The following is a 26,095-nucleotide window of genomic DNA, read 5'->3' on the forward strand; positions in this document are numbered from 1 at the left end:
TTGTTGGGTACCTACTATACCTCACTATATATATATTATTTTATTGCTTTTTAAAAACATACATTTGTTATTGATTATTTCTTTATAATTTGCTGCAAATATATACTCTTTGTAATTACAAAACATTTGGATACTATACTATTGGATACTATATAGCAACTGTTTTAAACATCTTTGGACACTGCAAGAAGTGGGTAATTTTTAAAGCCATATTTTGCTTGTGTGATATAGAAATATGAAAAGGATCAAACTAACTAAATATAATAATGGGCTGAGTAGACAGGCCAGTTGATTCTAAGGATAGGTGTTGCTCGGTTGGGGGGGGGGGGGCTTTGGGGGTGAATACTTTGGATCTCTTTCAGTCTGTTTTCCTTTACAGTTTGTGGAGTGGATAGAAGGATGTTACTGTTTTTTTATTTTATTTTTTTTTCATTTTTTATCTTGTATCAGGAAGCTGCTTCCCCAAGCAGCCACCTATTATGAAAAGAATGATCAGTAGTATACTGCCCCTCCAGGCTTCACCAGGGAGGGGGGAACCAACCATCCACAAGTTGACGGTTGGTCCCCCCTCCCTGGGGGACTATCAAGAGGAGGAGCTGGGGAACAGGACTTTGCTGCACACCCCTCTATTAATTAGTTAGTGCATGGGTCATCAACCTGGTCCCTACCGCCCACTTGTGTGCGTTTCAGGATTCCAAGTGGGGGGTAGGGATTTCGGAGGCTAAATCCTCTGTTTGAGAGAGTGGGTGGCTGGGCCGGACACAGCAAGCTGGGGCTTGGCTGACAGCCCTAATGATCATTATGATTAATCCTCCCCTCGGACTTTGCCAGCCTGTCAGTCCGAGGGGAGGGAGGAGCTGGAAGCTGGTGTGACTGCCAGCGGCCACAGGGAGACCTCTCAGTCTCCCTGCACACTCTAAAATCATTTTGGCCACATGCCCCGCCTCCTAACAGAAGCCCCACCTCCCGCAAACAAGCTCCGCCCCACGCACGTTTTTGGAGAGCTGCCACCGGACCAAGAGGAAACTAAAAGGTATTTACCATTTTACAGCTCCCTTCCCACCATTCAAACGCCCCCTACCCACTATATAGCCCCCATACCCACTATAGAGCCCCCTATCCACTAAACAGCCCCCCTACCCACCTTACAGCCCCCCTGCCCAACTCAAAGCTCCCCTACCCACCTCAGGGCTCCTCTACCCACCATACAGCTCCCCTACCTACTATATTGCCCCCTACCCACTATACTGCCCCCTAACCACTATACAGCCCCCCTACCCACCTCACTGCCCCAACCCACTATAGAGCCCCCTATCCACTATACAGCCCCCTACCCACCTCACAGCCACCCTACCCACTATACAGCCTCCCTACCACCTCACAGCCCCCTACCCACTATAGAGCCCCCTACCCACTATACAGCCCCCCTACCCACCTCACAGCTCCCCTACCCACTATACTGCCCCCTACCCACTATACAGCCCCCCTATTCACCTCACAGTCCCCCTACCCAATATACAGCCCCCCTATCCACCTCACAGTCCCCCTATCCACCTCACAGGCCCCCATTGCACCTCACAGTCCCCCTACCTACTATACAGCCCCCCTACCCACCTCACAGTCCCCCTACCCACCTCACAGCCCCTCTACCCACTATACGGCCCCCCTACCCACCTCACAGCCCCCATACCAACTAACAGTCCCCCTACCCACCATACAGAACCCCTACCCAGCTTACAGAACACCTACCCACCTCATAGTCCCCCCATCCACCTTACGAAAATCGAACCCGATAATATTTACTCTCGCAGCATCAACCTCAAGAACCTCATTAATTAGTAAAGGTAATTTCAATTTACTTTATTGTTTTCTCATTAAACTTTATAAAGTTAAAAACATTATAAACATTGATAAAGTAGAAATAAAAAGATAAATGTACGTACATTTATTTTATTTTTAAAAACACCCTCCTTTCTAAAACATATTCTGCACTTGCACGGAAACTGGTGGGCGGTAAGGACATTTTTCCATCAAGAAAGATGCATTAGTGGGCGGTAGGTAGCAAAAGGTTGACTACCCCTGAGGTAGTGTATCAGGATCACATTGAATACATGGCTCTGCAGAAGGTGCTAGTTTCCAGCTGCTGTGAGGGAAAAAAGTATTTGATCCCCTGCTGATTTTGAATCTTTGCCCACTGACAAAGAACTGATCAGTCTATAATGTAATGGTAGGTGTATTGTAACAGTGAGAGACAAAATATCAAAAAAAGAAAAATCCAGAAAAACGCATGTCAAAAAAGTTATAAATGGATTTGCTTGACAATGAGTGAAATAAGTATTTGACCCCTTCAACTTAGTACTTGGTGGCAAAACCCTTGTTGGCAATCACAGAGGTCAGACGTTTCTTGTTGGCAATCACAGAGGTCAGGTTTGCACACATTTCAGGAGGGATTTTGTCCCATTCCTCTTTGCAGATCCTCTCCAAGTCATTAAGGTTTTGAGGCTGATGTTTGGCAACTCGAACCTTCAGCTCCCTCCACAGATTAAGATTAAGGTCTGGAGACTCCATGACCTTAGTGTGCTTCTTTTTGAGCCACTCCTTTGTTGCCTTGGTTGTGTGTTTTGGTTCATTGTTATACTGGAATACCTATCCACGACCCATTTTCAATGCCCTGGCTGAGAGAAGGAGATTCACCCAAGATTTGACGGTACATGGCCCCATCCATCGTCCCTTTGATGCAGTGCAGTTGTCCTGCCCCCATGTTTGACGGTGGGGATGGTGTACTTGGTGTCATAGGCAGCATTCCTCCTCCTCAAGTTGACTTGATGCCAAAGAGCTTGATTTTTGTCTCATCTGACCACAACACTTTCACCGAATTCTCCTCTGAATCATTCAGATGCTCATTGGCAAACTTCAGACGGGCCTGTACATCTGCTTTCTTGAGCAGGGGGACCTTGCGGGTGCTGCAGAATTTAAGTGCTTCACAGCGTAGTGTGTTACCATTTGGTTTCTTGGTGACTATGGTCCCAGCTGCCTTGAGATCATTAACAAGATCCCCCTGTGATGATTTAAACTCCACGAGGTGAGATCTTGATTGGAGCACCAGACCGAGGAAGAGAAATTTGTGTTTCATCCATTTGCGAATAATAGCACCAGCTGTTGTCACCTCTTCACCAAGCTGATTGGTGATGGTCTTGTAGCCCATTCCAGCCTTGTGTATGTCTACAATCTTGTCCCTGACATCCTTGGACAGCTCTTTGGTCTTGGCCATGGTGGAGAGTTTGGAATCTGATTGATTGCTTCTGTGGACAGGTATCCCTTTAAGATAGTGCTCCTAATCTCAGCTCGTTACCTGTATAAAAGACACCTGGGAGCCAGAAATCTTGCTGATTGATAGGGGATCAAATACTTATTTCACTTGACATGCTAATCAATTTATAACTTTTTTGACATGTATTTTTATGGATTTTTTTGTTATTCTGTCTCTCACTGTTAAAATACACCTACCATTAAAATTATAGACTGATCATTTCTTTGTCAGTGGACAAACATTCAAAATCAGCAGGGGATCAAATACTTTTTTCCCTCACTGTATGCTTTCATTAAGATCCCAGAGAGCATCAGCCGCACACTGTTCACAGGTAGAGAGGAGGGGACATACCATAAAAAGCCAGAGATATATGATGTAAGAGATCATCAAATTTTAATTTGGGCTAAAGTCTTAGGTGGTTCTGGAACCTGGGAACTTATCTTCTTTTGCAGGCATATTTATATGACAGTTCATGTTTTCCACCCAAAAACCATTGGGGATTCTTTTTCTTTTTTCATTGACCCTAAGCAGAGATTTAGATCCTAAGTAGAGTAAGTAAGATCCTAATTAGGTAACTCAGGGTAAAGGTATTCTAGGGATATTTGATTTCTGAATAATCTGTCTCGCTTTGTGAATAATGTCCAAACATAATCATTATTTTACAATCGAAGATTCATGATTTCCTGTAACGTACCTAGTCAAGTTTAGAAGCTGATATGGAGAATGTGATGATTAATATTAATAAAAAATAACTTCATATTTAGACTGCATTCTTGTCTGCTCTTTAAACATTTAAATCATGTTAATGTTTATAGCTTTTAGACTAAAAAATAAAAAAATAAGATTCATTAATTTTCACAGTGCGATACTAAAAAAAAAAAAAAATGAAATCATGACTATCATTGCAGCCATGATTGATATAATGCCTAAAGACCTTGTTCTATTGAGGAACCAAACACAAAATAATATGTCAAATGACAATTAAACAATGTTACTAATAATGAGAAGGTCTAGAGCTGTTTCATTCTCCCAGCAAAAAACATGTCAAGGACAAAATAATAAAATGACTTCATTTGACTTAAGTGGCTCAGTTATTTTTGATGGGCCCATCTGCCATTGAAAATTATCAGATAAGGATAGACAGTAATTACTTGCTTACTACATGTTAGAGAAAACAATTTCGTGTTTGGAGAATCGGATTTGTTTTTCTCATAGGTCATGCTGGCAACTATCTCTTGTGAAATGTGAAAGTCCACATATCACCTCCTCTGTTAACGGTGTTAAACAGAAAGCAAAAGCTGTGAAACTATTTACACAACACATCATATATTTTTCATCACTCTGAAAATAACATAAATTAAAACTGTGGGAAATTCTATGTTATATGTTATCTATATGATAACATTATCACCACTTTTCAAATTGTATTAATGTCTTAATTATTTTCACACCCACCACACACATTAGAGTATACCATAATACATTAATGTCATAGTGTAGATTGGATTAGCCGTATTAGTCCAGTAGACAAGATGCCAAAATACCAGAGTATTGCAGTATATGTATTTTATGTGTCCTGATGAAAGCTCCGACTGGGAGCTGAAACGTTGACATCTCTGGATTAACTAAGAATAAATTGGATGCACAAAGCCTAGAGTGCCGGTATTTTTTGGATATTTATAAATATATATATATATATATATATATATATATATATATATATATATACTCAAAACGAATTGGATAATGTGATGCACTCCAAATCTTTGTGTAGGGGTTTCTACATACTACTGATAATCTACAAAGCAACTCAGGAAGACCCAAAATAGCAGGTATGCAGACTAACAGAACAGATATCTAGCCTAGCAGAGAATGTCTTTACCTTTAGTTACTAACACCAACGGTTTTGTGCAAGACACCACTGATTACCTTGACAAATTAGGCCAGATTAAACATATCTTTCAGTACCATAATAGTCACTATGGATGTGATACCTTTAAATTCCAACATCCACCTAAAGATGGAATTGATGTGTGTTTCTGTGTTAATAACAACAAGTACCTTCAAATGATTGGCACATAAATGCCCCAACAACATGCAAGCCTGCCTAGAACTCATCTACAAGAAAGGTTGTCATAGATCAACTACATATACGTATTTTCACTATATATTTTCAGCATTAGGATAGAATGAGAAGCAAATCTGTAAAACGTGTATAGCTCGTTAAGTTTATTCCAGCAATCAATTAAACGGATCCAACTGGACCATAACCATTATCAACAACAAGCCACCACAGCTCCATCATTCATCAATATCACAAAAACAAAACAAAAAACAAGGCATCATTCACATCCAAGGATTAGCACTGTGGAGATCATGTTAACACCTCAATACATTGTGTGACTCATTTAAATAAAAAGGCTTATTAATAAACATGATTGTTAAGAAGATATAAGCTGCCCTTAAAGCATTGAGAAGGATGCCTACAGTACAAGAAGAAGTGAGCCACAACATGGACTCTTTTAGTAATAATGTATATAAAATAAAGGATCTACTTCTGCTTTCAGAAGATCCCACACTTAGAATAATAGATCCACACACACATCAGCACATACAAAAATAAATAAAAAATAATAAACTATACATCATCAAGGATTCCAATTATGCAAATATGTGAATGTTGCATAGATGTCTCTATGCACAACATGCCACAGAGGATGTTACATTGAGTAGTGTCACTAAAGCTACACCCCAGGATGAACATTTTATCAAAAACCACAAAGGAAACAAATATTTCACCCCAATTGGATACTATTTTACCATGACACACCCAACACGCCATCAGAAAGCTAAAACTAAAAAATATGATTCAAAATTCAAAGATGATTCAAAATTCACAAACAAATAACTACTTAAAATAAAATTGATAACATATATTGACACTATAATAATAATACAGGACTAATGCAAAAGCTAATTCTAATCACACTACCAAAACTTCATATATACCCAACACACTGAGGTTCTTTATATATATATATATATATATATATATATATATATATATATATATATATAATACAGCTAATCCAATCTACACTAATATGTATATATTTATTTATTTTTATTTATTTTTATATTTGGGGACGGAAACTCCTCCCTGACCTTAACTCAGATAGCCAGGGAGGTTTATTTTGCTTCAGTTTGCCCCACAGAGCTAGTGCTGTGCTATAACCTACCTTCCCTTCTTCCTAATGAGCTCTCCTACAATAACACTCACTGAGAAGCCTCTGATTTGTTTAATCCCCAGTAGTGATGTCCCGAACAGTTCGCCGGGAACTGTTCACCGGCGAACAGAGCGTGTTCACGGTCGCGAACACGCGCGATGTTCGGTCCGTCCCCTATTCGTCATGGAGGTGGGAGGGTGTGGGAGGGAGGGTCTGCTGCTGATTGGCTGGAATGTGTCTGCTGACTGTGAGGTAAAGGGTCAAAGTTTACTCAATGATGACGAATAGGGGGCGGACCGAACAACGCGGTTCCCGGCGAACTGTTCGGGACATCACTATTCCCCAGTAAAGATTGAAAGTCTATGTCAGGGAAAGAGCTTGCAAAGGCTGCAGACAGTTCTCTAAAGATTAAAATTTATAAAAATACAAAACCTTTTTTTCAATGAAATGTTCCTTTCATCTTACCTCTGCCTGGCTTATTTAGGCTATCCTCATCCCCCATACCTCTCACTTTTAGACACCCCACTAGCCTCCTATGTTAATAGTGTTTAAAGTTATCAATGTTAAATTAAATTTTATTGATCAATATTGCTTTTTACTTAAAGAATAGATGAAACATTTGAAAGCATGTCCAAGTCCAGTAAACTTTGACAGGATATCTATCTATCTATCTATCTATCTATCTATCTATCCCCTCGTATCCATGGAAACATGATTAAATTAAACTATAGATTAACTTTTGTGTATATTGCTGTTTTGCACCTGCAAGACAGCCTTTGAAAATCATATCGGTAACATTTGACATTTCATTATGCTCAGTCAATTTATTCAGTAAAGCAAATGTACATACTTTGAGGTAATTACTGTGATCACATCTTGAGTGGGAATCTTTACTCTGGGCTTGACCCCCACCCATACACATATTTCCAATTAGAATCTCTTTAGAAACTGTAATGATAGAGCTATGAAAATAATTTTACATTATAGAAAACAATATATATCTACTGTTTCCCTCTCTCTCCATTTTTGTATTTAACAAAGGAAAGGTAAAAAAAAACAAAAAAAAAAACTTCACACAGCCTTCAGGACAATTCTGTGTTTATTTATTCCTATGTTTATTCTCTATATAATGAAGGACAAGCATGTCTCAAAATACAGGTGGATGTACAAGAAGATTACATTTCTGTCCATGCAAATCTCTTCTGCAGTGCTCTGTGTACTTACAGAGAAAACCAAGTGCCTGGCAAGGCTGTGTGAATTATTCACTAAAGCGAGAATTGTCAGGATTTCCAAGTGAATTCAAAGTGAATTTCAAAGTTAAAAGGACATTCCATACACCTAAAGTATTTTAGTTTGCTGAAAAGCTTTATGTGTGAAGAGTGTGTCCTTTTTTATTTTGGAAAAAGGGCAGATATCAATAGAAATGGACACTTTTATAAATTATGCTGGTTACACCCACTTGGCTTTTCAAGCAGACATGTCCTGTTACTTCCTGGTTTGGTTAGCTCATTTGAACTAAACTCAAGAGGCAGCAATTGCTTAGAGCACCTGCCTTGCAAAGACTTCTCATTGAGCTGCACTTGGAAGTCTGTGATTGCACAGTCACAAAGTCTGGGCGGGTTTAAAAGAGGAGGGTTTGCAAAGGCAGCAGAAAAGAGATCTGCAGTTATTGCAAGCTGTTAGATATACCTCCAATGAAAACATGCATAATTAAATTCATGCACATTTTAATTTGGGGTATATCTACTGAACAGTGATTATTTATTTTGATTATATATTTTTGAAAGAGAAAAGGCACTGTTTACATTACTGCCTTGATACACCTCTTGTGGCAGTCACTTAGACGGCCACTAGAGATTCTTCCTGGGCCAGTGTTGCACAGTCTGCATGGAGACGCTGAACAAGATTTATTGATTCAGTGCATCTCTAGATGGAGTTGCTGATTGTTGCAGTGCATTGTTTTGCTGCATATGTGCAATAGCCTTCCAATGTACTCCTATAGGAAAGCATTGGATTGGCTGAGATTACGAAACCTGATAATCTCATCCAAGGAGGCGGAGCAGAGGACCGGCATGATGCTGGAAATAAGGTTAGTAAAATCACCTTTATAACGAGGGGGAAGGAGAAGCCAGAAACCTAAACAGCCGTTTTAGAACTATTGTGTCAGGAAAACATGTTTGTATTCCTGACACTATAATGTTCCTTTAATATGCAGGTTTAGGTTTTTTCTAACGCAAATTAGTGTTTTAAAAGAAATGCATGCAGAGTTTATAGTGTAATTGGCCATCTAGAAATTCTAAATACCACGATTAAGATAGCTAATATAATATTTGTAACTAAATGAAACTAAATGAAAAAATGATTATTTTTTTTTTAATATACTTCAAAAAAACATATACTTTTCAAATAACCAACCCCTACATTTTATAGGTACTAGCAATTTCAGTACATGTGCACCCCTGATATATTTGGAAAATACTTGGCAAGACATATTAGACTAGGATTGATTGTTTTTTGCTAGAGTTGGTCGTACAGAATTTTAAATATGAGTACTTATCCTCTATTTTTACAAATATATGTTTGTAAAGTATGAAAATTAAAATGAAATGTAGAAATTCACACTGTTGTATTTACCTCTATGCCTTGAGCTGGGCAAATAAACTCAAGCTTGGCTCTGTGCATCATTGCAATTTTTGCCATTGAATATAATTAGTTGAAGAGGAGAAATGGCAGCATGTTTCTGATTTATTTCTCATTTACTTTGTGTGCCTTTAGCTGTGCATAGACTAACCTTGATTGTGACTTCACTGGCAACATGGGTAATATACATTTAAAAGAGAATTAAATATCTCATTAAAAAGCTTAGCATAAGTGACGTGATTTTCAGTGTTTTATTAAATTATAATTTCCAGATAAATGAGGATATCTCCTTCAAGGAACAATGTAGCTTTAGGAATACAGCCCTAGGGCCCATAATCAATTAGGTCCTCCCCTGTGTAAAAATTAAATTAATAAATAAATAATTCAAATAAAACAAATTACAGACCATTTGTCTAGCACCAAGTCTCCCTCTTCACTAATGTGCCCTCCAGGTGCATGCATGCCTCCAGGATGATGGACCAATCAAATTCTCCTCATAGAGGAGCATCTGGAACCTTATGCACATGTGCAGCAGTCGCCGCAATGTGCCTAAGATTTTGTAACAGAGAATCACTGAACACAATAATTCTCTAGGGCCAACCGTGATGACACTACACATGCATGTATAATGTCATGCTATGTTTTGGTGTGCCTCCAGGATGTTGGGTCAATACAGTGCTCCTCATAGAAGAGCATTGGGGACTTAAGCTGCTCTTTGTGATGCATAGAAAAGATTAGATTCTAGCGCTTTTGCAATGGCTGCTCGGACTTCCCAAGCCAGTGTCTCTTCTTTCTGGCCGTTGTGATGCTCCTAGGATTCTGCAATATAGAATCATGAAATACAATGATTTTTTAGGGCCAATAGTGACGGCACCACGCATGTGTTGTGATGTCATGGTATGTTATGGAATGAGAGTCGGAAGTAAGATTCCTGACTCTCATACCCAAAGGGCTTGGAAGCGTGACTTCATTAAAGACCTCTAATTAGTGAACCAAAGGAGAGTCGGAGCAGGACTGCAGGCACTATAACAAATTCAATAAAATTAATTTAGGTCACACACTCCATCAATTGTTTTATATGACCAAATATTTTTTTCCTCTTTCTTTTTATGCAGTTTACAAGTCATTTATATATCCACATATATAATAAAAACTGGAATTATATATTCATCATTGTGAATGAAAGGTTTAAAGTTATGCATTATGCCAAAATATAAATGTACATTGTTCATGGTACAAGTAAATCCAGTTAATCCACATTTTTTTTCTTAAAAGCATATTTCTTTATAACATGGTTTCTGCTCTACTTATTATGTTTATCTGATTCTGTACTTTTCTACAAATATAAATTATGTTTATTGTCAAATGATTCTTTAGCTTATAGTGCTGCAAAGAGCCAAAAAAATCACCAGGTTCATACTTTAAATATACCCATATATTTCTCTAAATTTTTACATAAGCTAAATCTATTTGTTATTTGCATGTTTGATTAATACATTATTTGTGCTTAAAAATGTTTTAGTTTTTTTAGATTCTTCTAAATGGATATAAAAATATTTATTTAGATAGTATTATATGTATGAAAATAAATGTAAGCAATTGCATACATTTCTACCTAATCTTAGGAATGTATGATTTCAACTTTCTTTAACGTTTAAATAAAAAATAAATAATTGTAATTTATTTGAACTGGCACCTTTGTATTATTTTATTTTAAACATAAAAGTAAGAAAAAATAAGGGTGTGATGGAATATATAGTCATATTTATCTCTAAATGATCATGCCAAAGTTATATGAAAAAAACAAAAACAAACATTATCTACTAAAGTGATAATTCAATATGAACTACCAGAACTGTAAAAATTCACTTATTCAGCTTTACTTCTAGTTTTGCTTATTAAACTAGACAGACAGAGAGAGAGACAGACAGACAGACAGACAGACAGACAGACAGACAGACAGACAGACAGACAGACAGACAGACAGATAGATAGATAGATAGATAGATAGATAGATAGATAGAAAAAAAGAAGAAAATATAAATATGTCAGCCATAAAATCCTCCATTACTCTTACATAGAAACATAGAATGTGATGGCAGATAAGAACCATTCAGCCCACCTAGTCTGCCCAATTTTTTTTTTAAATACTCTTCCATATATTACCCATTTATAGCAAAAGCTTCCATTACCGGTAATCTACCAACACTATTTTAATTTTCCTTACTTTCATAAACAAAATCCATCTTGCAACTACTTACCAGTGCTTACCTATTTTCCCTATAAATGTGATCCTTTGATCCTTCTACTCCACATCCATCATTGTCACCCAACCTTATTACTCCTTTTTAATTATTTGTTTTTCACTATTACTTCTATAACAAGCATGATCATCTCATCCAGTTGGCCACTTAACTTGTATACTTAAATACATTACCTTTTTTTAAAATGAGGTTTGTGACCTTCCAATTTTCAAATACCTTTCAAGTGCCAACTACTCACTATTGTACCTCTCCCCTTAACCTTTTCTTGCGATGTCTTCTGTATTATTTCTCTTTTTCATTATCTATCATTCTCAGTAATCTGATTTCATCTGCTTTATAGACTGAATAACAACTATATTATTCTGGACCACAGCAAAGCACCCTAATAGTAGTGATACATATAAAATGGAAAATAAATTAATAGTTTGAACATAGGAATAATAGTGAATTACTTTAAATTATCCAGGAATCCGGCAAGGGAAACTGTCTGTGGGAAAAGAACATACTGACATGGACTATAAATGGCCAATGACCTATAAAATCATTTTCCGAAAATAAACTTTATTGTGCGAAAGGGAGCAGAATATAGTGAGAGCAAATAATAAAATAAACATTAAACGAGCTGGCATTGAATGTGTGATTGTTCATCAAGAGAAGAGCTGCAGGGTCTGCTGAAAGATCAGTAGTCAGATAAACATGCAGACAGACAGGCACATTTTCCATTTCATAATTCCTGTCTTTTCACACACACAAAACAATGTATTCCTTACTTAGTTACAGCATTACTAAGTCTGAAGGAAAAGAAAAGACTTGTGTGTATCAAGTTCAGCTTTTCTCACTTCAGTTTTTTGCTGTTGATTCAAAAGAATGCAAAAACCCCGCAAACGAACAGTTTGAAGTGCTTTCCTATTTTGCAGAAAATTAGAGATGAATTACTTCTTGACCACATAATTCCAGTCAGATCTCTCCTTGCATCAAGGTGTTACCCCACATATTAAAATTTATATCCATAAGTATTATGTTTTTGCACTAATTCATCCTGCTACGGATTACACATCTGTACAGACTATGATAAAACCACCTCTTCAGGCAGATAATTTTTATTGTAAAGAACACTTTCCTTTGCCTTAGAAATCTTCTTTCTTCCAGTCTAAATGGGTGACCTTAGGGTGACCTGTGTATAGTCCTGTTTATGAAAAGATTTCCACTGGCTCCTATTATCTCCATTCCCATTTAGTAAATCTTTACATCATGTGCAAGAAGATAAATGAGGAAAACACATTTCTATACATGTTTATTGCCTCAAATCCCATTATCTTTTAGAGTTTAAATATAAGTATAGCAGCTAAAAGAATTCTTAACACTTTAGTCACATCTCAAACTGGACTCCCCTTTTTTAGTATGTCTACATTGTATTCAATGGGCATGTCAGATTTATCAGGATCCAAACAATTTGTAAAAATAAACACTATAATGCAGTTGCATTATTATTCACAATGCAATGGAGACCCTTTTGACAATGGTAGGACCCTAAAGAAAATAATTTTCCAAAATGTATTTTACTGTATATTGCAAGTACAGGTTGTGTCACTGAGTTAACTTTGCATTTATCACCAATCCAACAAAAGCATAAAAACAACACAACATTCATATCAAATTGATTACATAACGTGACAAAGTCAAAAGACTGGACATGAAGAATTTGGAGAAACAAAAGAGAATACATTATACTTTAATTTATAGAAGAATTACATTTAGATTGTGTGGGAGCTCTAAAATGTTGTATACAATTCTTTATTTAGTATTTAACATATTTTTGTTTAGTGAGCAGATGGAACACATTTAATTATACTTAACACCCACCTCCACATCATCATCCATTTCAGGCCTCTGTGCCTTTGTAATAATATTTCCACCCCCATTTATTATTCAAACTCCTTCAATATCACCTTCCAAACATCCAATATAATTTTCTTTCTCAAACCTCCCAGCTTCTCCCATTATCCTGCTACATTCCCTCACCCCGTATGATTATCCTTTCCAAATTTCTACAACTAGAGAGCTACTCTAATTAGTTTTTTTTTTTTTTTTGCATTTGCTTATACAAAACACACAACAAAAGCACAGCAACAAAAAAATGTAAACCTTTTTTAGGAAGAAGAATAACTGACGTATTCATAGGATACAATCTGGACAATGTAAATTGTGTGTATGTATTTATATAAATGAACTGAACAAAATTATAAACGCAACACTTTTGTTTTTTTGCCCCCATTTTTCATGAGCTGAACTCAAAGATCTAAGACTTTTTCTATGTACACAAAAGGCCTGTTTCTCTCAAATATTGTTCACAAATCTGTCTAAATATGTGTTAGTAAGCACTTCTCATTTGCTAAGATAATCCATCCACCACACATATCTAGATGCTGATTAGGCAGCATGATTATTGCACATTATGTGCAGTTTTACTGTATTGGGAAGGTCTGGGGGGGTCCAAAAACCTGTCAGTATCTGGTGTGACCACCAGTTGCCTCATGCAGTGCAACACATCTCCTTCACATAGAGTTGATCAATTTGTTGATTGTGGCCTGTGGAATGTTGGTCCACTCCTCTTCAATTGCTGTGCAAAGTTGCTGGATATTGGCAGGACCTGGAACACACTGTCGTATATGCCGATCTAGAGCATCCAGAACATGCTCAATGGGTGACATGTCCGGTAAGGCTGTGCATTATCATCCTGCAACATGAGGTGATGGTAGTGGATCAATGGCACAACAATGGGCCTCAGGATATTGTCACGGTTCTAATGCAGATGAGCTTCCCTGAGACAGTTTGTGCAGAAATTTTTTGGTTATGCAAACCGATTGTTACAGCAATTGTCCGAGTGGCTGGTCTCAGACGATCTTGGAGGTGAAGATGCTGGATGTGGAGGTCCTGGGCTGGTGTAGTTACACTTGGTCTGCGGTTGTGAGGCCGGTTGGATGCACTGCCAAATTCTCTGAAATGCATTTGGAGATGGCTCATGGTAGAGAAATGAACATCCAATTCACGGGCTACATCTCTGGTGGACATTCCTGCAGTCAGCATGCCAATTGCGCGTCCTTCAAAACTTGCAACATCTGTGGCATTGTGCTGTGTGATAAAACTGCACATTTTAGAGTGGCCTTTTATTGTGGCCAGCCCAAGGCACACCATTGCAATAATCATGCTGTCTAATCAGCATCTTGATATGCCACACCTGTGAGGTGGATGGATTATCTTGGCAAAGGAGAAGTGCTCATTAATACAGATTTAGACTGATTTGTGAACAATATTTGAGAGAGATAAGCCTTTTGTATACATAAAAAAGTCATAAAAAAGAAAACTGTTGCGTTTATACATTACATTTTAGGGTGCTGCTGGGGCCAAAATACACAAAATACAAAATCCAGCTCACTCGCTTATTCACTAAACAATGATTTCAAATCTTACAGATTGTAATAGTTTTATTTAAAACACCTCACCTAGGCAAAAAATAATGGGGGTTTCGTTACAATATAAAATTATATACTGCATAAGTCTGCCACAACGTCAATGTACCCCATTCTTGGCAGGTCCTACTCTAGCAGCCTAATGCTTGTTTTTATGAGATTAATCCACTTACTTGGGAAATACTCCCTTACTGGGACTCTCTACAAGTCAAGGCTAAATAGGGTCCAGTACTGAGGCACCTGTGACAGGGAGGAGTGCAAAACCGAGGTTGCCTCGACTCCCAAATATATAAATTAAACCAAGAGGGCTGCTCTCACCTGAACATGCATACATTATAGGGTGCTGCTGGGACCAAAATATACAAAATACAAAATCCAGCAGCACCCTATAATGTATGCATGTTGAGGTGAGTGCAGCCCTCTTGGTTTCATATAGAAAAATTATCTTGCACTCAATATACTTTGGTTGCTTCGCTCGGTGCTTATCAGGCAAAAAAAAATAATTAAAATACTAAGATGATAGCACTCTCAGGACTTTTCAGTAAAACTTAACCATTAATGCCTTTCATAAAAATCAACGTTTCAGCTTGCTATCCTGAAGCTTTCATCAGGACATGGTTGGGTAAATTTGGGTATAAAGATAGTTTTGACTGTTTCCCCAAATCCTTTTGTCATGTAAATTTTATAAATATTAAAATTGTCTCTGGTTCAGTAATCTGTCTCAATAATTAGTATTAGTTTTGATACAAATAAAAAATATATATGTTTTAGTACAAAATGAGTCATGGGATGTATTAATTCCCTAAATAGCTAATTTCAGGGGAAAAAAAACAATAGTTAAACCTGGCTGTAAAAATACCATAACCCTAGAACAGTATTGGACTACAGATGTTATATGAACTATATTTGGCGTGCCAAGGTTATTTTGGTTGGTTTGGTAGGTGTGCCATTAAACTAGAAGCTTAGATAGGGAGACTGTAATGCAGACTCAGTTATCAGGCAGCTTAGTCTGTCTTGTGTTTTACAGGGCCACTATATTCAGATCACATGCAGATCACTTTATCTCAATAATGTGATCTGTGTACACTTGTCCTATAATTTTAACTCTTTAACATAATATATTGCCATTTGTAAAAACAGTAGTCTTTATCATGGAAGGGTTAAGTACACCTCTAGCGTATGTCATCCTAACAGTTAATAGAGATGCTTCTGCCTCCAGAACCAAGTCAAACTCAGTCCTGCAGTCAAATGTTGCACATGCTCTGCATTTCTATGAGAAGCATTGGATTGGATGAAATCACAGGAGACGTCAGCAGGCATGCTGATGTCTTCAAAGATGAAGAGGCCGGCTGCAGTGGAGGAGTCTTGGTACTGAAAACATGGGAAATCATTTTTATTTAATTTACATTTTTTTTTACTATGTTCAGGACTGTACATTTCCTTTAAGAAATATTAATAGGGTAACCCAATCTTTACTGTTTAGAACACAGAGTCCTAATTATGCAACATACTAACTGGATGATTGGACTGATGTAATAGCTGTGCACAGTAAATACACAACCACAAGTCAACATTCAATCCCTTTCCACACTGTAAATACAGCACAGATAATCTGGGATAAACCTAATAGCTAACGGATTTATGAATCACTTGTTCTAAAGGGAGAACTTCTCTTATGTAATCCCCCTAATTACTACAGGCCAAATACATATCACTAATGAATTCCTGTTATTGTTTGAAATTGACGAACAGGTAACAGCTATCTACTTGTGCCCATAGGAAATGTAAATAGCTATTTGTTTGCATTGAAACATAGTTGGTTTGAGTTTAGGCCTCTTTTACTAAAAGTTATTAAATATATATGGGATACATGGATGTTGTGGCAGGCTTATGCAATATATGATCATGTAACTAAACCCCCATTATTTTTTGCCTAGGTCAGGTGTTTGTAAATAAAACTACTACAATCTGTAAGATTTATAAATCATTGTTTAGTGAATAAGCGAGTGCGCTGCATTGGGTATTTTGTATGTTGTATATTTTGGCCCCAGCTGCACCCTGTAAGGTATGCATGTTCAGGTGAGTGCAGCCCCCTTGGATATATATATATATATATATATATATATATATATATATATATATATATATAGTCACTATCAATCACTGAACTGTTTTGGTAAAAATAAATGTAACTTTTATTAGATTTAAGATTGAAGAAAATATATATCATCCAGACTAAGTTACGTGAACAAATATGTATATATACACACTGTATCCATTACCTAATACTCACCCTAAGATATCCCGTAAAAAGAGGAGGATCATAAAATACCTGACCTCTGACAACAACATTGTGATAAGGATGATAAGATGAAAATTTATGACAATGCATCAATTACACCATCTACAGAGAATTACCCAAGGGCCCCAGCCAGTGATATCTACACTCGAACTTTATGTAGCTGACTAGAGGCCTAACACATATTTCAGTTATTTCAGTTCCTTACCACTACTAACCCTAGATCTCATGTGATCTCAATAGATCTCAATTTCCAAAATTCACAAAAACTTGTAAATAAAAAATTACCTGGCAAACCAATTGTATCAGCAAAAGGTGAGGTAATACAACCCGTAGCAATTTGGCTTGACTTTTTTTGTTCAAGAAACCCAATGAAGAACTCCTCACTTGAATAAAATATACTAACAGCTTATTGTCCAAGCTATAGACATTAGACAACCACAATATAGTCTTCATTACTTGTGACATCTTTTTTTTTTTTAATTCTTTATTTTTGTTGTGCAAGATATAACAACAACAGTTGGTCTGCCACGACAGCAGGTGCAAGTGGAATAACGGCAAACATAGTAAATACAAGGTATGGCATGTGTGAAAACGCACATTTTATAAGTATAGTAAGCAGGGCAATCCAGGCCGGTGTTTTACATAGTTGTGGGAGCAATGAAAGCTGGATCATACAGCCTGGTGTTGTATTTGTGAGGCCTAACGCCTCGTATGTGCTAGTGGATGGGTGCTGGTATGGACTTTTCGGGGCGGTATAGGCCTTGTGCCTCCTGATTTAGTGGATAGGGGAGCAGTGTGTGTCTTTCTATACAAGAGGCTGCCACCCACTGGGTGTCTTGATGGCCTTGATGCAAGATCAAAGGGTGGGGTGGGGGGGAGGGGTGGTTAGAGGTTTTTCCTCCGTTAAGCAGGTATGTGTAATTAGGCATCATCTGGTATTGCGCTTAGTGACAGGAGTCTTCTGAGCTGATAATAATGATAGAACGGCATTACAACAGTGAATTAAACATGAAAACAAACAGTTAAATAAAATAATAATGTTGCGGTTTTCAGGGGATAGCAGCTGAGTCGGCGTTGCCTCGTCTGGCGGCCGGAACAAATGGGCGAACCGCGTCTGGGTCCCAAGTGTGTGGATGTGGCCTCTGTGTTGTCGGTAAGGTGCCTTCCGGGTTCGCGTGTAGTCCCAGTTGCCGGAGGGTCTCAGTGATGTGCGAGGCGTCTTGGACTTTCAGGTTGCCAGTGTCCCGGGGTATCAACAGACATTTTGGGGTGCCCCATTTATAGGATATTTTGTGGTGGATCAATACCGCTGTCAGCGGTTTCAGGGACCTTCGCCACTCCATTGTTGCTCTGGATAGGTCTGGAAAGAATGCTAGCTTGTGACCTTCGAAGGGATACGGCGATTTGTTTCGCACCGCTGTCAGGAGCATTTGCCTGTCTGGACCATGTTGAAAGCGGACGATGACATCCCTGTTTGCCTCGGCTGAGTGTGTCGTGGGCGCAGGGAGTCTATAACATCCGTCCAGGGCCATTAGTTTGGCCTGCTTGGCTGAGAAAAGCTGTGTAAATAATCTACGGAGCAGGTGGGGAATTTCGGCTGTGCCGATCTGGTCTGATATGCTCCTTATCTTGACGTTCTTCCACCTCCTGCGGTCCTCCATTGCCGCCATGCAGCTCTTGGTCTGGGCCTGTTCTCGCCGCATCTCCCGTAGTTCTTGTTCTAAGGTTGTTATGCGGGTTTCATGAGCAGCTGTGGTAAGTTCCGTGTCTTGGAGGCGTCGCGACACCCCGCTGATCTCCTCCTTGAAGGAGTTGATGTCGGCAGCTAGATTGCGGCTGAGGTCGTCCAAGAGGGCCTTCAAGGTTCCCTCAGTCACTGGAGAGCTCTCCGACTGCGCAGTATGTAGGTGAGCTCTCGGTCTGTTAGTGTTGGAGTCCAGCTCCTCCATGTCCGGGAGGGATGTTTCGCTGGAGGAATAGGAAAGTCCGTCTGAGAGAGGCGCCATGACAGGCTTCACCGCTCCTTGCGGCCTCCTCAGGAGATCCCCGATATCGGCGGTTGTCGGGATCTTATCCGCTTTATATTTTTTCGTTTTCCGCCCCATCTCGAGTGTGTGTGATATCACTCGTCTGGCGGTGATGTGCCGTATTGGAAGGGATGATTTTTAGGTTTTTTTTGCAGGCCCGCTCGGAGCTCTTTAGATGTGCGTCCGAACAGTGCGGTAGCTGGCTCCGCCCCCCGTTTACTTGTGACATCTTAAGAGTGTACACCATCATTCCACACACACAAGGAATAGAGACAAAATGTAATCCATTCCGTTGTACACAAGGAACCTATTTGAATTTGCCCTTATACATTGGATGTCACTTTAACTTAAAGCTACTTATGACTCAAGAACCAGTGAAACTTACAAATATTGGGCATGTCCATGGGTGCAATCATGGCATCAATATATATGTCAACGGATACATGTACCAATTTGAATATGAACACATTTTATGTCTTTTGTACTCTCCATCTTCTTCCTCTGGCACATCAATGTTATGTCCATGCTCCACAATGGATCCATCACTGCAGCTGATTCCACCCTAAATTTCAAGAATCTACATGTGCAGTTGATTGCCATTCTCAGCACAGAGTGTATTTAATTCCATGACGTGGAACTCGATAGAACCAGTTCTGAATTAGTGTAAACGGTTTAAAGTAACCCTACTGAAAGAAACACTTTTTTACAATTTCTACTGGTCTACAGGAATAACATAAGATTTGCCAATGCTAATTTGCAGATAAGTGCTATGTTGAATACATTTAAACAATGCAGATTTGAAGGTCCTTGGAAAATATCACACTATCAATATTTATATTTTAAAAAAATGTGCTCTGGACAGATATTGATTTAAGTTTTTAGCCTGCACTAGACCAAGTCCTACAGCCAAGTCCCCTCTAATTAAACATAATTTCATGTTGTTCTTGGCCAGTGCCTAGTCAGCTTAGACATGTGGCTGTTTGTGGAATATGTTTGCAAAAAGTAAATATTTAAAATAAGTATTACTGCATAGATCTCTTCAGGGCCATGACACAGACTGAAATTATCTGGGCTGATTAAAAATATAAAAAGACAAGTGTGTAGCTGATGAGCTCACACGAACAATTGTGGGACATAATGTTGCCTGGAGGCCCACCCCAAAGTAATACATATACTTTTTCTCCTAGTTTTCGCTAAAGCATGACTGTGTGACATCCTGGATACAGTTGACAGTGGTGGTCTTTATTTTTAATGATGTTTTAACTCAGTCAGGTAGTGAGTTAGGCTTTTTGGAGGCCGACAGGACTCAAGTAGAAGACTCAAAGACAACTGTCACTTCAAGACTATTTTTTAATATAGTAATCCTTCATCATGGTTTGAAAGGAAATAAGACTTTATTTAAATAAAGTATATGTAAAACAATGAGAAAAACTCATGCCTACTTGTTGTGTATGACAGGATTTTTCAGCCAGTAACATGCACGGTGGGATGAACAGTGCTTGAAAACCAACAGTTTCTATGGTCTTCCCTGCTTCTGTGCAGGAAGTGAAATAGGGAAAACCAGAGACTGTCTGTTCTGAAACACTGTTCAACCCAAGGTGCATGTATGTGACTGTAGGAGCGTGTCATATACCAAAGGTTAGGGATCTGTTTTTTTCATTGTTTCATTAATTTAAAAAAAAAAATACAAGGATTTCATTTTAAAAATTTACGAAAGGATTATTGTATTATAAAAATGCTTTGAGGTAACAGTTGTCCTATAAGTTGAGAACAAGCTGGGTCAGCAACTTGAAGCTTGGTTGGGTTAGCAAATTGATGTTTTCATTGCTCGGGATGTGATGCCTCTATGATAGGCCCTGCTGTGTCGCATTTCTTTAATGTCCTTGAATTAGCTTGACAGTTGTTGTAGATAGGGTACGCACATTGAAGCTGTGATAGGACAGATCAGATGGGTGCCCCTTGTGCAACAGAAAGTTCAGTAAGGACCAATGGCTCAACAATCTGGGTGAGTTAGACTGAATTCAACATTTTTATCAAATGAATAATTAAGTAGTAGATATTTTTTGGAAGATATTTTTCTGTGAAAACATAAGTCATAGAATGTTAGACTTATTTTATAATAAAGACATATAGATGTCACACTAAGAAACTATGATAATAACAATTTGTATTTTATTCTGGATCCATGAAAGCAAACAAAGTTTCAGTCTACTTAGAGCTCTTGGTGCTGATCCATCAATATTTCAATGTTAGGCTTTTATTCTTGCTGGTGCTTAAAAATAAAAGGTATTTGACATAATAGTAGCTTCTACTATGTCAGCCAGAGTCAAATTCAGTCAGCAGCACTGCTAGATAAAATGTAGAAAGAACTCAACATAATCACTGAATTTAATAATTTGTGTGCCAATGTTTGCATTTGGGGAACCCTTCTTGTGATATCATCATGGTGGGATCTGCAATTACCCCTAATTTGATATCTTATATGCTATATCATAGGTCCACATGATATTCCACTGCTCAAGGACTAGAAGCATAAACAGGGAACAGATTTCCATTTCCTTACATCTGACTTACAAATTATCTCACTAATATGGATTTGCAGTAAATTGAGTGTTCTAACTAATAATGCAAAACCTATATCCTGACCATTTATTTGACATCCAGCGTGCTTAGAGAAAGTACGACAAAACACCATCAATGCTCAATGCATAAAAATAAATGTTATAGACTACAGTAAGCAGAGCAGTATGTAACTTCTAAATTCAGGTGCTAGATATTAAATAAAAGGGGTCATTAATTCTTGGGATGAAAATATACTTTTACCTATTTATAAATGAAAGATATTATGGTGACAGAAAAAGTGCAGAGGCGGACTACACAATTAATAAACGTAATGGAAGATTTTAGTAATGAAGAAAGCTTCACATCTTTAAATCTGTGTAGTTTATAAAAGCTGTGCCTCAGAGGGGATATGTTAACATTAGAGAAATATATTCCGGGCCAATACAAACCATTGTGTGGAAATCTATTTATAAACAGGACTAAACATAGGACACAAGGTCCATTTAGACTGTCAGAAAGGGGAATTAGTTTCGAAGGCAAAGGAAACTTCTTTGCTGTAAGAACAATAATGATGTGTGATTCTCTGCCTGAAGATGAGGTTTTATCAGAGTATGTACAGATGTTTAAACAGCAACAGGATGAATAATTGCAAAGCATAATATACAGGGATATAATTGTAATGGGGTAACAGCTTCTACGGAGAGATCTGACTGCCATTCTGGGGTTGAGAAGGAATTCTTTTCTAGTTAGTTGCAAAATTGGAAGTGCTTCAAATTGTTTTTGTGCCTTCTTTTCGAACAACAGCAATATGAGATGTTAGCAATGCTGCCCTTCTTGGATGCATTTCTTTTCAGCCTACAGCTAACTATGTATGTAGTACTTCTTCAAGTATACACAGAACATTAATATTTTTTAAACTTAGTGCAGTGTTGGCACAATTTTGAGTTGTCAAAGTGGTTATTCTGAAGAGTGGTAGCATGATGAAGGATTGGGATTATAAAGGAACCAAAACCAAAATACACATTGCTGTAATTTGTGACCTTATTTTATAACCATATTAATTCATAATTACTTGGTGGAATTTTTAGTTATTAATCTAGTGAGTGTCAGAAGAAGAAACAGCCTACATTGTTTTACACTAGTCCTTGGTGTGTATAACAAATGTTGTGTATCATCAACATTTAAACATATTAAGTGAAATAGTTACATAGGCTGTAAAGAGACACGTGTACAGCATTTCTCACATCTGTTTTTGTTGTTGATCTAAAACAAAGGTAGTCAACCTGGTCCCTACTGCCTACTAGTTTAGGATTTCAGGTGGGCTGTGGTCGGTTCTGCGAAAAATGCCCAGGTCCTCAAAGATCTCCCTCACTGACCCGCTGGCACTTATTTCCAACAGAGGGAGGGAAAGGCCTAGGAAATTCTGTGTTCCTCCCGCAAACAGGCTGGTCAGAGCTTTGCAGCACATTACCATAGCAACACTTTGATACAGTGCTGTGTTCGCAGGACGACCGGAAAGTCAGCCTGCAGCCAAAGGAGCTGCAGGCTAAAGAGAACATGCCACCACTGGAACACCATGGATTGCATCATTATGTCCCCCCTCCCTGGTAAAAGGTAAAAAGAAGGGAGGGGGAGACATTAAGATAGATTTTCACATCCGACCCACCTACACACATCATAGACTCTATGCACCCTTCACACACAAACACAAACTACACCCCTCACACAGACAGCCCCCCTCACACACACACACACACACACACACAGAGACAGCACCCCTCACACACACACTGCCCCCTAGCACACACTGCCCCTCCTCACACATACACACATTGCCCCTCCTCACACACGCACACACTGCCCCCCTCACACAAACACAGCACCCTTCACACACACACACACACACACACACACACTGCACTCTTCACACACTGCACCCATAGGAAAAAAGTAGAATAGAAAATAGAAAAAAGTAAAACAAAATAGATACATTTAAGTACATGTTTTTTTTGTTTTTAAAAACCCTCCTTTCAAAGTAAATAAAAAAATAAAATAAACTTGCGCTATAAATTTAGTTACTGTAGCACTGGTGGGCGGTAAGGAAATTTTACCATCAACAAAAAAGCAAAAATGGGCCATAGGTATTAAAATGTTGACTACCCCTGATCTAAAAGAAGGTTAAAAAAAAAAAAAAAAAAACAGTTTAAAGAGCTTTCCAATTTTGCAACAAATTAGGAAAAAATTCTTCCTTGACCCCAGAATGGCAGTCAGATCTCTTCTTTGAGCAAGAGGCTGTTACCCCACATATTATACAGTATATCTCTGAATATTATGTTTTTGCAAGTATTATCCAATTAGTATATTTCAGTTGTAAAAAGGCATAATTCGATGTTGTTAATATTGGTGGCTGGAGGTAACCTTGCATCTTACAGTTTTCAAAGCATGATTATGAAAAACATTGAAAGCTTTGTTGTGATCAATCAGCACAGTTGGAAGTCTGATTATGTATGATTTAATAAAAAAAATCTTGAGCTTTTTTTACTGTTCTGATGTTTTAGCGTGAACATGATAAAAACGCACTTCCTTTGTATATTACACTGTGAATAAAGCCATGTTAGCATCTCAGGCATATTAAATAATAAATAGTAGATATTTTTTATGAATTCTGATTAAAGGACGCAATAACGTTAGAAATACAAATATGTATTTTAGTACTATATTGCCCTAGTCACTGTTTAGGTGACTGAGCCCCCATTTCACAAATTAAAAAAAGTAGTTTTCATACCTTTTCTCCCTCCCAGTACTCGTCTCCTCGGTGAAGATCACAGGAAAGCATTGGGAGGCTATTACACAGTAAAACGTCATGTTGGACCAGTCAGAAGGTCTCTCTGAGACCAACTGATTGAAATAGCAGAGTTTTATTCTGCCATTTCATGGACACGCCTTAGTGGCTGTCAGTATGATATCCACTAGAGGCGGGGTAACCCTGCAAGAAAACATTTCCGTTCCTGCAGGGTGTCTATAGTGTTCCTTAAATCCATCCAGGATTATGCACATTTTTTTTAATTTTTTTTTGTGAGAGATTAACTTGTCTCTGCATATATTTAACAGCAGTGAAGAAGAATTTAACACTTTCAATTTTTACTTTGATAAATGTTGGAAAGTGTTCATGTGGGGAGTAAGAAGAAATCACCTACTAGCCTTCTTATAAATGGTCACTTGGGCAATCCTACCCATCAAATGCATACTATTTACATATCTACGTTAATATTTTATACACTGAAAAAAATATAATCTCAACATTTCAGCTTTCTTTTATATTTGTCTGTGTATTAAATACCAAAAAATACTGTTATGCATCATCACCTGCATGTTTCTAGTTGGACTTAAAAGGTCCTTCTTGTATTCGAGTTTTATAGAAAATGGAGAAATTTTGACATGCAGACTTTGCCATATAATATAACTGATGCCTTAGGTAAGGATTACACAAAGTTTAAACCATATTATGTTTAGATCAAAATATTTCAAAAACTTATTTTTACACAGAAAAAGCTACTGTAACTTCAAGAAGAAAAAATTGAATTTGACATACTAAACTCTGCTAAATTAACATTCACCTTATGTGTTTTTTTTTTTTTTTTTTTAAGTATTCTCATTTGTAAATTTAATAGTAAAACAAACATTTTCTCCAAATTGATTTTGTCTTTTTTCTTCAATTTATTTTCCTTAAAACCTTAAAACACATTTGGGTAGGTCTGGATTTCCATTTTAAAGCAGTAACAATTCTTAAAATGTGTAAATATATGTTCCTTTTAATGTGTAAATATATGTTGCTTTTAATGTGTAAATATATGTTCCTTTTAATGTGTAAATATATGTTGCTTTTAAGAAAGCTTTTAAAGCTAAACAGAGTGATTTGCAACCCCATTTCAATATTTTGTTTAAACTGTTAGCTATCAGGTTTTATACTGTTAACTTAAAATGAACCTGCTTTTTAAGGAGTACTCTAATTCTAACAAAATGCAAACCTTTATTTCTAACTAAAAGTACTTCTGTTGATTTAGATTTATTGGTCCCATCTTGGAGACTTACATAAAGCTAAACAGAGAGTGAAGATGTCATAGTCAGTCCAGCAAAGATCGCAGGAAGGCAACAGGAAGTGCCTCTAGTGGCTCCCACAAGATGTCCTTATAGATTAATGTAAACAGTACATTTGCAAAGAAAATACTATGTTTACATAGCAGAGACTGTAGGGACTTTAAGCTTTAGTGGCTCTGGTGCTTAAAGTGTAAT

At 37.7% G+C, this 26,095-nt stretch overlaps 1 protein-coding gene across 19 annotated transcripts in view; it reads left to right on the plus strand.

Moving 5' to 3' along the window:
• The window catches only part of NRXN2 (neurexin 2), a 973,084-nt gene that overhangs the window by 829,240 nt on the left and 117,749 nt on the right, over nt 1-26,095 (plus strand). The gene's annotated exons all lie outside the window — the stretch shown is intronic.

Source organism: Pelobates fuscus, chromosome 12 (assembly GCF_036172605.1).
Source record: "Pelobates fuscus isolate aPelFus1 chromosome 12, aPelFus1.pri, whole genome shotgun sequence".
Lineage (NCBI taxonomy): Eukaryota > Metazoa > Chordata > Amphibia > Anura > Pelobatidae > Pelobates > Pelobates fuscus.